The 15582-nt window shown below is 40.0% G+C and overlaps 1 long non-coding RNA gene and 1 pseudogene across 6 annotated transcripts in view; one reads left to right on the top strand and one right to left on the bottom strand.

Moving 5' to 3' along the window:
• Nucleotides 1-15582, bottom strand: part of LOC111181045 (uncharacterized) — a 108193-nt gene that overhangs the window by 74324 nt on the left and 18287 nt on the right. For all 6 annotated transcript variants that reach the window (XR_016390826.1, XR_016390828.1, XR_016390830.1 and 3 more), the window contains exon 3: nt 4260-15267. This is a non-coding gene — a long non-coding RNA (uncharacterized LOC111181045). The remainder of the gene's footprint in view (nt 1-4259; nt 15268-15582) is intronic.
• Nucleotides 103-15217, top strand: LOC111180499 (zinc finger protein 677 pseudogene; annotated as a pseudogene).

The following is a 15582-nucleotide window of genomic DNA, read 5'->3' as shown; positions in this document are numbered from 1 at the left end:
ACTGCCCGTATCTTCCTTGAAACATTTCTAAGATACACTTCCTTTAAATTTTCTTAAAGTCTGTACTGCCTGGATGGGTGGTGCTGCTTAACACATATGGACATGTCCTGTTACTCTGCACACCCAGGTTCAAACTGTCTCTTGAATTTGCTTTCTGTGTGAGTTAGATGTGTGTTTTTATATGAAATACTGTGATAATTTACCTCAAGAATAATTAATTCTGTTACAGGGGCTTGAAATATTGCATGGCAGATAGCGAGGACTGTAAAGTTACCTTTAGTTAACTAGATGTGTCATTTTTTGGTCATGGTTATTATGAAATTGACCTTGGCCTACACTATACTTTGGCTGTTGTCTTTTTCTAATTATTTTCCATACAGATGTCCTCTCTGACCTTAAGATAACAATTTTAAAGCATACATTATACCATATATATATATATTTTTGCCATACAAGTGTACAATTAAATGACACTCCACAGTTAGGTAGTTGAACTGTGTAGAATCACAGGCATGACAATGATTGAAAATTTCAGACCGTTTTCCCTAATTCTTAAACTTTATACATACATTTACCTGAATCTGATATTTCAAAATTCAGTGCTTATCAAGGTATTTTTCCTATTGTGTGTTCCTCCTGAAATGAAATTTTTTTGTTGTTGTTGGCACCTACCGGAGAATCTTTTAGAATTCCAGAGACTTATTATTTTGTGCAAATGTGGTTATTTATTACCTTACCTGCTTGATTTATCATGGGTTATATAAATGCTTTATCACTTATTATTGTGATATACAGATTTTAAAAAATATTTTTTCTTACATCATACTCACATGTGATTAACATTATTATAAAGGTTAAGGATTAGGGAAGACAGTCTCAAATCTCAATGATGATTTCATGCCTGGATTTTTATAAGCCAGTACATAGGTAGACATTCTAACTGTGGACTATCATTTAATTATCCAGATACATTGCAAAATATATATGTAGTATGTAGTGTATGTTTGAAACTCTATTATCTAAGATCAGAGAAAACAGTAATATGGGAAAATATAGAAAAAGAAAATTAAACTGTATATAACAGTGATGTCTGAATACCATGTTTGAGAAAACTGTTCATTGCATATGATTTTTTATGTAATTATCTAAGTCAGTATAAAATATTTATTTTCCAACTCCATTTAATAGGAAGCCATTCTGCTAGACTTGCAATCAAGGAATTAACACCAAGAGAAAGACACTGATAAAGGAGAATTATGCCATGTAGTGGTACTGGAAAGAAATCAAAACCATGGCATCAAGGATTTTGACCTCGAGGAAGTCTGTGCAGATGTGCAGGAGTGTGAGAGTGAGTGGGGCTACGATGCAAGAGATTATGAAGAAGTGCTTTTGACCCATAACAAAAATCTCAGAGAGAAGATCAAGATAATAAGTCCTTAATTAATTTTCCTCAGAGTGTTTCTGTACGAAGTAATGCACGTGAATATTTCACACACGACAAGCCATCCATAAGAAGTTTGTTAACAACGAAAAATAACGTCAGCGTTGCTGGAAACAGAGATCTCAAGTGTTTGGAAAGCAGACCTGGAGTGAGGCTGCAGGCCCAGGCGGCTCAGCTGCAGAGATGTGCAGCTGAGGAGAAAGTGTATGCGTGCGGTCAAGGTGAGAAGCCAGTCAGCAGTGGTTCCTCAGTTTCACCACTTCACAGAGTTCCTCCTAGTGTGGAAAACACGTTGTCACCTGCGCAGTACAGGAGAACACACACTCGAGAAAAATCTTACAGCTGTAATGACTGTGGGAAGGCTTTTAGCAAAAGCTCAAACCTCAGGAATCACAGGAGAATTCATTCTGGACAGAAACCTTACAGATGTAGTGAGTGTGGCAAAGCCTTTAACCAGTGTTCTAATCTCACTACACATCAGAGAGTGCATACAGGAGAGAAACCTTACAAATGTCCTGAGTGTGGCAAAGCCTGTGCTGAGCATTCAGGCTTTAACAGGCATAAGAGAATCCATACCAGATAGAAATCGTACAGATGTCTTAAGTATGGCAAAGCGTTTACAGTGCGCTCATATCTTACTCAACATGAGACAGTCCATACTAGAGAGGAGCCACACAGATGTAATGAGTGTGGCAAGCATTTTACACAGCGTTCAAACCTTATGGCACACCAGAGAATTCATAAAGGAGAAAAACCTTTTAAATGTAATAAATGTGATAAGGCTTTTATTGAACAGTCACAACTTTGGGGTCATGAGAGAACTCACACTGGAGAGAAACTTTACAAATGTGATGAGTGTGGCAAAGCCCTTACAAGGCATTCATATCTTACTCAACATAAAACAATCCACACTGGAGAAAAACCTTACAAATGTAATATGTGTTGCAAATCTCATACTCAATTTGCAAGCCTCACCAGGCATCTCAAAATACATACTGAAAACAACATAAGCCTCACATAAGTGGCAATGCTTTGGTCCAAAGCTCAAGGTTTAGGGGTCACCAGAGATTTTATAATAAGAAAGAAACTTTAAAGCGATTCAGACAAAATTTGTGCATGTATTCAAGCCTTACTTAACATATGGGAGTCTATCAAGGAGAAAGAAGACATACAGATGGCCAGCAGACACATGAAAAGATGCTCACCGTCACAGATCATCAGGGAAGGGTAAATCAAAAGCTCAATGAGGGGGCTTCCCTGGTGGCGCAGTGGTTAAGAATCCACCTGCCAATGCAGGGGACACGGGTTCGAGCCCTGGTCCAGGAAGATCCCACATGCCATGGAGCAACTAAGCCTGTGTGCCACAACTACTGAGCCTGCACTCTAGAGCTCACGAACCACAACTACTGAGTCTACGAGCCACAACTACTGAAGTCCGGGCGCCTAGAGCCCGTGCTCTGCAACAAGAGAAGCCACCGCAATGAGAAGCCCACGTGCCGCCACAAAGAGTAGCCCCTGCTCTCAGCAGCTAGAGAAAACCTGTGTGCAGCAGCAAAGACCCAATGCAGCTAAATAAATAAAAATTTTAAAATTATATTTAAAAAAGCTCAGTGAGGTACCACCTCACATCTGTTTACAATGGCTGTCATCAGAAAGACAACAAGCATTGGCAATGGTGTGGAGAAAAGGGAACCCTGTCCACTATTGCTGGGATTGTAAGTTGGTGCAACATTTACGGAAAACATTACTGAAGTTCCTCAAAAATTAAAACCATCAGATGAACCAGGTATTGCACTTTGAAGTATTTACTGGCAGAAAAGAAAAACAGTAATTTGAGAAAATATAGGCATTTGAATATTCATTGTAGCATTATTTCCAGTAGCCAAGACAGAGAAGCAGCCTAAGTGTCCATCAGTAGATGAATGCTTAGAGGAGATGTTGTATGTCCATTCCGCACAGTAGAATATAAGTCACCCTTAAGAAAAGGAGTCCAGCCATTTGCAACAACATGGATAGATCTAGAGGATTTTATGCTAAGTGACAGAAGTCAGGCATAGAAAGACAAATAGTGCACGATCTTACTTATATGTGGAATCGAAGAAGCAAAAGCACAAGACAAGGAAAACAGATTCACAGATAAAGAACAAATGTGTGGTTGTTGCCAGGAGGAAGGGCAGTGCAGTGGCAGGTAAAATAGGTGAAGGAGATTAAGAGGCACAAACCTCTATGTAATAGGTAAGTCATGGGGATGTAATATCCAACATAAGGAATATGTTTAAAAGGAGCATGGTAGTAGCTGAGGAAAGATGGCTACACATATCATTGTGATGATTTCATAAAGTATGCACATGTTACCTCATATAGTACAGCCAATACTAACACTGTTGTATATCAATTATATTTCAATAAAGAGAGACTCCATCGTAGAGAGAAACCATACAAAACTTACATGGAAGAGCCTGTAACTAGGGCTCACGTCTTACCTTATATCAGAGTATATACATCTTTGAGAAACCAAGCAAATGTCACGTATAACTGCGCAGCAGGGTGATAATTAGTTGGAAATAATATATGTTAGTGCAGCTTCTATCAGAAATAATTTGTCCCTTCTTTGTTCACACAAAATACATCCAACCTTGTATGTTAAGGATAGAAGAAAAGGAAAGGAGAAGAAGTTCTACCAAAACATGACTCCAGTCACACATGAGGATTTCATAAGTTTCATGAGATTCCTCTTGAGTCAGAGTCCTATATGGAGGCCTCATCACTCATAACACATTAGGCTAAAACAGAGAAATAAAACTTAAATAAATCCTACCATTTATTGAAGAAAAAGGAGGTACCCAGTGGTCTTTGGTCCACAGCAAATGTGCAGTTTTGCTGAGCACATGTTCTCAGGTCCCTATTCCATACGGCCAGGGATGGGAAATGATCTTTTCTGGACTCTGTCTTTCCCCTAAGAACGGATAGCCAATATTGTGTTTTGTTGTTCTTCACTTAACCTACTAACATCCAACAGAGTATTACAAACTATGCCTTCCTTGAGCAATAAGCACTTTTCCCCAGTACCTTCCCAGGACCTTTAGCCCATGTGCCACAACTACTGAAGCCCACATGCCTTAAAGCCCGTTCTCTGCAACGGGAGAAGCCACCGCAATGAGAAGCCTGCGCACCACAAAGAGGAGTGGCCCCTGCTCGCCACAACTAGAGAAAGCCTGCGTGCAGCAACAAGGACCCAATGCAGCCAAATAAATAAATAAAAAAAATAAATTTATTAAAGAAAAAAAAAACTACAATGAGATATCACCTCACACCCCTTAGAAGGGTTATCATCAAAAAGCCAAGAGATAACAAGTATTGAGCAGAATGTGGGAAAGAAAAAGGATCACTAGTGCACTGCTGGAAAGAATGAAAACTGTTGCAGCCACTACAGAAAACAGTATATAATTACCTCAAAATATTAAAGAAAAAAAAACCTATCAAATAATGCAGAAGTTCCACTGCTGGGTATATATCGGACAAGATAAAATCACTGTCTTAAAAAGATACCTGCACTCCCATATTCATTATACCAGTATTCACTACAGCCAACTCATAGAAACAACCTAAAGTGTCCAAGAGATGAATGGATAAAAAAAAATCTAGTAGACATACACAATGCAATATTATTCAGCCATAGAAGAGAAGGAAATTCTGTTATTTGTACCAACATGTATGGACGTTGAGACTATATGCTCAGTAAAATAAGTCAGACATAAAAAGTAATACTGATCTCACTTATATGTGGAATATACATATATAGAAGAACAAAAGAGACAAAAGCTAACAGAAGTAGAACAAAGTAGATTAGAGATAAATGAAACAGAATAAAAAGTACAGAAAACTACAACCCTACAATATGGTTGTTTGAAAAGGATGAAAACACTGACAAACACCTAGATTTACTCACAAAGAGAACACTCAAACTACTGAAATCAGGAATGAAAGAGGGGACATCACAACCGTTTACAAATGATTCTACAGAAATCAAAAAAATCTAAGAGAATACTAAGAACTATTCTATACCTAAATGTTGGATAACCCAGAAGAAATGGATACTCTCCTAGAAAATATAACCTCTCAAGACTGACCCATGAATAAATAAAAAAATGTGAACAGACCTATTCCTATTAAGGAGATTGAAATCACTAATCGAAAACCATACAACAAAGAAAAGCCAGATAGCTTCACTGCAGAATTCTTCTCAACATTTAAAAACAATTAAGAGCAATCTTGCTTTCACTCTTCAAAACAACTGAAGGAGAGGGAACAGTTCTAAACTCCCTCTATGAGGCCAGAGTTATGCCAATAACAAAGCCAGACAAAGACACTACAAGAAAACCAGAGGCTACAATCTCTAATGAATAATGATGCAAAAATCATCAATAAAATAATAGTAAACTGAAACCAACAGCACATTAAAAAGATTATATACTGTGACTAATAGGGATATATTTTTGAAATTTAAGGATGGTTCAACATATGAAAATCTTTTGATGTAAAACAGCACATTAACAGAATGACGGGAAAAAAACTACATGATCATTTCTACTGAAAAGCATTTGACAAGCATTTCATGGTAAAAACACTCGGTAAACTAGAAATAAAAAAAATACTACCTCAGGCTTCCCTGGTGGCACAGTGGTTGAGAGTCCGCCTGCCGATGCAGGGGACATGGGTTCATGCCCTGGTCCAGGAGGATTCCACATGCCATGGAGCGGCTGGGCCCGTGAGCCATGGCCACTGAGCCTGCGCGTCTGGAGCCTGTGCTCCACAACGGGAGAGGCCACAACAGTGAGAGGCCCGTGTACCACAAAAAAAAAAACAAAAACCAAAAAACTACCTCAACATAATAAAGGCCATATATTAACAGCCCACAGCTACCATCACACTTGATGGGGAATGACTTAAAGCTTTTCCTCTAAGATCAGGCACAAGAGAAGGATACCTACTTTCACTATTTCTAAAAACATTACTGAAAATCCTAGCAAGGACACATAGGCAGAAATATAGATAGAAGGTATCCGAATAGAAAAGGGAAGAAGAATTTTTTCTGTTTACAACCTACATGATCTAATGTGTAGAAAAAACTGAAGATTCCACAAAAAAAAAATCCTGCTGGAACTAATGAATGAATTCAGAAAAATTAGCAAAATAAAATATGTAGGTATAACTCCTTATCCAAGGAGGAAAACATTTTTACACTATAACCTAAAAGCACTGCTGAAAAATATTAGAAAAGACACCAGTAACTGCAAATATATCCCGAGTTCATGGGTTGGTAGGCAGTACTGTCAAGATGGCAATACTACCCAAAGTGATCAATAGATTCAACACAATTCTTAGCAAAATCCCAACAGCATTTCTTGAAGAAATACATAAATCCATCCTAAGATTCATATGCAATCTGAAGACCCTCAGAGCAAAAACAAGTTTGAAAATAACAAAGTTGGAGGTCACACAATTATTTCAAAATTATCACAAAGCTAAACTAATCAAAGTGGCACAGTACTGGCATGAAGACAGACCCGTGGAACAGAATAAAGATGTCAGAAATAAACTTGTGTATACGGTCAAATGATGTTCCACAGGGTGTCAGTACCACTCAGTGGGGGAAGGGCAGTCTACTGAACTATGCTGAGAGGAGACCAAGATGGTGGAGTAGAAGGATGTGGAGCTCCTCTTCTCCCACAGATACACCAAAAATACATCTCCACGTGGAACAAGTCTCACAGAACACTTTACTGAAAGCTGGCAGAAGATCTCATACAACAAAAACTGCAAGAAAGATCCCCACTTAACCGGTTAGGACAAAAGGGGGAAGAAAGGAGTCGGGATGGGACCTGCACCCCTGGGAGGGAGCTGGGAAGGAAGAAAGGTTCCCACACCCTGGGGAACTCCTCGACTGGCTGAGAGGTCCGCCAGGACAGGGAGGGGAGCTTTCGACGCCAGAGAGGAGAGTGTAGGAGCTGGCTTGTGGCCAGTAGGGTAGGCAGAGAGTAGCACAGCCAGTCCTTGCCATGCTGCTGCACTTCCCAGCCCAAGATGTGTGCCTCCTGGTGTGCACAGCAACTGGGTGCTGAAACTCAGGCCTCGGCGACATACTCGGGGAGAGAATTCGGTTTTGCTGTGCAGAGACGGCCCAAAGGTCCTGGAGCATGGTCTGGGCCACAGCTGGGGCTGTGTGCAGGACAGAGTGCAGGTCTGCAATAGGAGCCCACTATCAATGCACAAAGAGAGGGGCGTGGGTCTGCTATAGCAGCCTCATTGTCAGGGTGCTCAGGGGGGCACAGCTCTGGCCGTCGCAGGCTTTGGGAGTGCGCATGGGTGGCAGGTTTGGGGAGCACACACGTGTCACTGGAGGGGCGTTTGACCCGATTATTGGCACTCTGGCAGCAGGACTGAGTTGGGGAATGGCACCAGCAGCAGTGGACTTTGTGGGCTCACATACGTGGAGCTGGGCTGAATCTGAGCCTATTACCAGTGCTCCTGCAGTGGAGGTGGGTCTGGGGGCAGCACCAGCAACCGTGGACTCTGTTGGCGCACACACACCGGGTAGCAGGTGGTGTCACAGAGTCACACGTCCCAGTGGAGGGCTACTGGGGAGGAACACATCATAGCTCCTTTCCCAGCAGGGTGATCAAATCCTGCCTACCTCACGTCACAGCTTAGAATTGGACCTGGGGGCTTCTACCCCAACCAGTACTCCAACTACAGGGCTGTTACAACCACCGAGCAAAGAAGAGGCCCTGCCAAACATCCACTGCAGGCTCTGGTCACCACAACAACAAACATACCACCTATCAAGAGGACAATGGGGGCTTCCCTGGTGGTGCAGTGGTTGAGGGTCTGCCTGCCGACGCAGGGGACACGGGTTTGTGCCCTGGTCCGGGAGGATCCCACATGCCGCAGAGCGGCTGGGCCCATGAGCCATGGCCGCTGAGCCTGTGCGTCCAGCGTCCAGAGCCTGTGCTCTGCAACGGGAGAGGCCACAACAGTGAGAGGCCCGCGTACCACAAAAAAATAAATAAAGAGGACAATGGCCAGCACACCCTGACGAAAGATGTGGCAAGCGTCCATACCAAAAGAGCCCTTGCACCAAAAATTTTGGACTCACACACACAGCCTATTCAGGGATGTTGCCGCATAAAAGCAGCCCTTCAACGGTAGATAACTGTTGCTCCTAAATTCATAGAGAAATATAAATAAAATGAGAAAGCAGAAGAATATTTCCAATTAAAAGAACAAGATAAATCTCCTGAAACAACAAAAAATTAAACAGACCTCTTCAGTCTGTAAGCCCCAAGTTCACAAAGGAGGTAATAAAAATGCTGAAGGTATTAAGAAAGACTGTCAAATAGAAATGCAGATCACTGTAGCAAGGAACTAGAAAACATAAAGAGGAGCCAAACAAAACTAGAAAACTCAATCGCCAAGATAAAAACCGAACTAAAGGTAATGAATAAGGAGACTAAATAAGGCAGAAGAACAAATAAGTGATCTGGAAGACAGTGTAACAGAAATCACACAATGAGAAGAGCCGAGAGATCTACACCAAGACATATTAAAATGGCAAAAGTTAAAGAGAGGATTCTAAAGGCAGCAAGAGAAAAACAAAGTCAGTTACAAGGGAACCCCCATAAGGCTATCAGCTGAATTCTCTACAGAAACTCTTGCAGACCAGAAGATAGTGGCAAGATATATTCAAAGTCCTGAAAAGGACAAACCTGCAACCTAGAATACTCTACCCAGCAAGATTATCATTTAGAATAGAAGAGGTAAAGAATTTTTCAGACAAGCAAAAACTAAAAAAATACAGCAATCCTAAACCCACCCTAACAAATATTGAAAAGATCTTCTCTAAATAGAAAAGAAGAATCTATAGGAAAGGGAAAAATCACAATACAAAAGGTAAATATATAAAAGGATTGAAAATCACATAAATGAGCCAATTCACGGATTAAAAAACAAAAAAATTTTATGAAAGCAATTATAACTACAACAAACAGCAAAAGGATAAACATGAAGATGTAACATAGGACACCAAAATCACAAAATGTGAGGGTTAACATACTTGAAAACCAGGGTAACCACAAATCGAAAACATACAAAAGAGTCACAAAAACCAAAAAGAAAGGAACTCAAGCATAATGCAAAAGAAAACTGTCAAACCACAAAAGTAAAACCAAAAAGACAAAAGGAACACAGAAGAAATACAATATCAACTGGAAAACAAGGTTTAAAATGGCAGTAAGTACATACTTATCAAGAATTACTTCAAATGTCAATGGACTAAATTCTCCAGTCAAAAGACACATAGTGGCAGATCACAAAATAAAACAAGAACCGACAATATGCTGCCTATAAGAGACCCACTTTAGGGCAAATAACACATACAGATTGAAAGTGAGGGGATGGAAAAAGATAGTTCACACAAATGGAAATGACAAGAAAGTGGGGGTAGCAATACTCATATCAGACAAAATAAACTTTAAAACAAAGGCCATAAAAAAAGACAAGGACACTATACCATGATAAAAGGATCACTACAAGAAGAGGACATTACACTTATTAACGTATACGCACCCAATATAGGAGCACCTAAATACATAAAACAAGTACAGATATAAAGCGAGGAATCGAAGGGAATACAATAATAATAAGATGCTTTAATACCCCACTAATATTAATGGACAGGTCTTCCAGACAGAAAAACAATAAGGCAACAGAGACCCTAAATGACACAAGAGAACAGTGAGGCTTAACTGATATCTACAGGATATTACATCCAAAAAACCCAGAATACACATTCTTTATCAAGCGCAGATGGAATATTCTCTACAATACACCACATACAAGGACAAAAAATAAATCTCAACCAACTTAAACGGATAGAAATTATTTCAAGCATCTTTTCTGACCACAACATCATGAAACTAGAAATTAATCACAGAAAGAGAAATAAGAAAACGATTACATGCAGACTAAACAACATGCTACTAAAAAACCAATGCATCAATGATTAAAGCAAAGAGGAAATCAGAAAATATGTTGAGACAAATGACAATGAAAACACAACCATGAAAAAAAAAAAATCTACGGAATGCAGCAAAAACAATCCTAAGAGGGAATTTCATAGTGATAGAGGCCTAATTCAAAAAAGAAGAAAAATCTCAAACAACCTAAACTATCACCTAGAAGAATTAGAAAAAGAAGAACAAAACCTAGTCAGCAGAAGGAAGACAATAATAAAGATCAGAGAGGAAATAAAACATAGTGATAAAAAAATTGAGAAAAATAAAAACAATTGCTGGTTTTTTGAATAGATAAAAATTGACAAACTTCTGACCAGCCTCATCAATAACAAGAGAGGACCCAAACAAACAAAAGAAGAAATGAAAGAGAAATAACACCTGATACCACAGAAATACAAAAATTCATGACAATTCTATGAAGTTATATGCCAACAAAATCAACAACCTAGGAAAAATATACAAATTTCTAGAAACATACAGCCTCCCAAAATTGAATAAAGAAGAAACATAATTTGAACAGACTGATCACTAGAAATGAAATAGAATCTGTAATTAAAAAAAAAACAAAACAAGAGGGGTTTCCCTGGTGGTGCAGTGGTTGAGAGTCCGCCTGCCGACGCAGGGGACGCGGGTTCGTGCCCCGGTCCAGGAAGATCCCACATGCTGCGGAGCGGCTGGGCCCGTGAGCCATGGCCGCTGAGCCTGCGCATCCGGAGCCTGTGCTCCCCAACGGGACAGGCCACAACAGTGGCCCGCGTACCACAGAAAAAAATAAAAAATAAAGTTGGGTAGAAGACCTAAATAGACATTTCTCTAAAGACATACAAATGGCCAATAGGCACATGAAAAGATGCTCAGAATCACTAATTACTAGAGAAATGCAAATCAAACCTACAATGAGGTACCACCTCACGCTGGTCATAATGACCATCATTAAAAAGTCTACAAGTAACAAATGCTGGAGAGGGTATGGAGAAAAGGGAACCCTCCTACACTGTTGGTGGGAATGTAAGTTAATGCAGCCACTATGGAAAACAGTATGGAGGTTCCTTAAAAAACTAAAAATAGAGTTACCACATGATTCTGAAATCCCACCCCTGGGAATATATCTGGAAAAGATGAAAACTCTAATTCAAAAAGGAGACATGGGCTTCCCTGGTGGCGCAGTGGTTGGGAGTCCGCCTGCCGATGCAGGCGACGCGGGTTCGTGCCCCGGTCCGGGAGGATCCCACGTGGCGCGGAGCGGCTGGGCCCGTGAGCCACGGCTGCTGAGCCTGTGCGTCCGGAGCCTGTGCTGTGCAGCGGGAGAGGCCACGGCAGTGAGAGGCCCGCGTACCGCAAAAAAAAAAAAAAAAAAAAGGAGACATGCATGCCAATGTTCATAGCGATATTTACAACAGCCAAGACATGGAAGCAATGTACATGTCCACTGACAGATGAATGGATAGGGTGGAATATTACTCAGCCATAAAAAGAATGAAATATTGCCATTTGCAGAAACATGGATGGACCTAGGGATTATCATACTAAATGAAGTAAGTCAAAGAAAGACAAACATTATATGATATTACTTATATGTGGATCTAAAAAATGATACAAATGAACTTATTTACAAAACAGAAACAGACTCACAGATATAGAAAACAAACTTACGGATACCAAACAGGAAAGAGGGGGAAGGATAAATTAGGAGTATGAGATTAACAGATACACAAGGATGGTTCAACATATATATACTACTATATATAGAATAGATAAAAAACATATATATACTACTATATATAAAATAGATAAAAAACAAAGATTTACCATATAGCACAGGGAAGTATATTCAATATCTCATAAAAACCTATAATGGAAAATAACCTGAAAAAGTGTGTGTGTATATGTATGTATCTGTATATATATAGATATAAAACTGAGTCACTTTGCTGTATGCCTGAAACTAACACAATATTGTAAATTAAGTATAATTCAATAAAATAAGCAAATGAACAAATAATTTGTAGAGTGAATTAAAAATAAAAGATGTTGAGGAAACTAAATATCCATATGCAAAGAATGTAGCAGGACCATTATCTTACACAATATACAAAACTTAATGGAAAATTGATCAAAGACCTAACATAAGACCTGAACGTATAGAGGTCCTATAAGTAAATACAGGGAAAAACTTGTTGACACTGGATTCAGCAATGATTAATAGGACATAACACCAAGAGCACAGGCCACAAAGTAAAAACAGATAAACTGGACTACATCAAAATCCTAAACTTGTTCATCAAAGCACACTCAGTCAAGTGAAAAGACACTATGAAATGGGAGAAAATATTTGCAAATGATATAACTGAGTATAGGTAAAAATTGAGAATACATAAAGACCTCTAAAAGGGTCTGATCACCAGTTCCACCACGGCAGGGGACCTTTCCCCAATTCAATCTTCAACACTAATATCATAAAAAATACAGACCTGATGACTAAACAAACAAAAATCAAGACCATACATAATGCACAGAAATGTACAAAATGAAAGTAGCAGTGCCTTAAACAAAACGAACTATAGCTTATCATTGAAGGTGTCACACCAATTCATAAGCTTTTATTAACATGCTTCAAAATTAGGTGTTGAGGTAGAATGAATAAAGGCACACACAGGTGACAAAATATGTAGCGTGAACAACAGTTTAGTCAACAGCCTCACAGCTATGAGGACGAGAACCTGGGCAATGTTATTCGTAGGAGAAATTCCTATACCATTTACTGAAGTTCATAAAGGATGGTCATTAGTATATGTAAGCAACATTGTCACAGTGCCCTTGAGACATGCTTCTGTGACACTCCTCAACCAGAATAAAAACCTGGAAAGACTTATCAGTCAGGCTCTCATGATACTTTCTATCTCACACTGTAGAACATGCTGTCCACTCCAGTAAGTAACTTCAAGTGGTGATTTGGTATGCAGCTGGAGTATATTGCAACATATGAGGGAAAGTACTCTCCATAAAAACTTTCTGTTGCCAAGTAAACCCACTCCATAGAGTCCACCAGAAGTTGTCCACTAACTAAAAGTGGATTATCACAGTAAAAAAACTGGACAAACTTTCAGACCCTAGGAATATCTATTTCAGAAGCAAGTTTTAGAGTCAAATCAAGCAAACTTAAAGAACATATGAAATCAGGAAGTGTCTACATTACCCAACTAGGAAGAGCACTCCAAGAGAGAAAAAACTGTAAGATACGGGGGTCAGATGTGATAGGATCTTGAGATGGGAGCATGTTCTCTACCCACAGACGCCAAGCTAAGAGCCTGAAAAGGTTCACATATGCTCCTCTTGTAGGACTGGGGATCAAAGAGAGGACGTCTGTCCATGGTCCTTACAGTTTTCCTAAGTAACAATTACGTAAGGTTCAGTCAACCTGGCCGCCACTCGCATCACTGAAGTATGCGGCAAAAGCAGGATGGAGGAAATGGCTGGGAAATCTAACTAAGCAGACAGGGCTTCAGACAGCTCCATGTAGGTTATGAGGTCCAGACGGAATTAAAGAACAGCCAGTGTTTACTATCTGTTACTATCTGTTGATTACATCTTCTCAGAACATCAAATTGGGATTAAACTGACATAGGTTCAAGGCTTGGACTCCGGAGGCATCAACTCTTGTCTCTATGGACTAGGAACTGAGCATCCAGTGGAATCAAGACCCGAAGGAGAGATGAAGGGGCAAGAGACCCCTTTAAAACAGCCCACCTCATGCTTCTTAAAGTCAAGAAAGACCGAGTTCACAGAAGGCATATAACAAAGTGCTGTGGATCAAGATATAAAGACTGCCTTTATCTTTGTTGCAGCTACAGCACCACTAGAAGGCGAGGGGGTAAATTTCACACGTTGAAGCACAGAGTGATAAGCTGCAGAGAAAAATTTCCTCCGAGAGTTTGCAAGAAATAAACTTTTGTTTTCCCAGAGAACTCTCCCAACAATGGGAGAGTTTCCCAATGCCCTTCTGACATCTGACCTGTGTTCACACTTTTGCTACTTTCCCACTCATTAGGTTTTCTGATACTTTCATGTCACTCTTGACAATCCAGGGCTCATTCTCTTGCTTCAAGATGGAGATAATATTCAGATCAGAAAGAGAAATTCCTGCTTATTAGAAGTAAGAAATGTGAAGTGCTGTGGCTCTTCCAGAATCCCAGCTCTTTGTTCAGCTGGGTAGTAAAGACATTACAGGTGGGTCTGCAAAAACATTTCACAAATTCATCCACCGCCTCCTTTTGAACACAGAGGCAACAGTGTAATACGTAGACACCTAGCTCTCTTCCTAGAACTACTGAATCTAAAGCACAGGGGTAGAAAACACAGGAAATTGGGTATTTTAAAAGTTTCCCATTGCGCTTTATAAATACTCAAGCTCTGGAACAACCCCCGACGTATCATGAAATGGGCAGATCACCTGAAGAAAAGGATAGTTTAAACTACTGACACTGCACATCCTGAAGCATTTCATGTCCAAGTCAACAGGGATTTCAGATCAGTCAAGCAAAACAGGGGCTCCCAAGAGGCACACAGGAAAAATGCAAAGATATCCAAGAGCGGATCCCATCTTCTAGAGGGAGGGAAGTTATCCTCACCCACAGAGAGCAGGCTCCCGGAGGTCTCCTCCATCACGTCCCTGTACAAGGCCCTCTGAGCAGGGTCCAGGCGTTCCCACTCCTGAGTGAATTCTACGGCCACATCCTTGAAGGTCAACGGTGCCTGAAATGAAAACACATTTCACCAAGGGGCCATGAGGAGAGTCCTTAATTTTACACAATGTGAGAAGGGGAGACAGGTGTAACAATCAATCTGGTTGAAATATGTAAATGGCAAAGCTATGTAAAGGTATTTGGAGCAAATTATGTGTCTCTAATTTTAACATCTTATGTTTTATGTAAGAGAGTATGATATCTTCCAAACAATGTGGATTTTTTCATGTTTGTCGACAATACATGGAATGCACACAAATAAAACTGAACACCAGATTGTCTATACAGATATTATGTTCTACACACTGAGATATTCAATATCTAG

This window comes from Delphinapterus leucas, chromosome 20 (genome assembly GCF_059928025.1).
Source record: "Delphinapterus leucas isolate spDelLeu-1000000601 "Yukka" chromosome 20, BTC_Dleu_Yukka2, whole genome shotgun sequence".
Lineage (NCBI taxonomy): Eukaryota > Metazoa > Chordata > Mammalia > Artiodactyla > Monodontidae > Delphinapterus > Delphinapterus leucas.
Note: the sequence above shows the minus strand (reverse complement) of the source record. Positions and strands in the feature narration are given on the sequence as shown.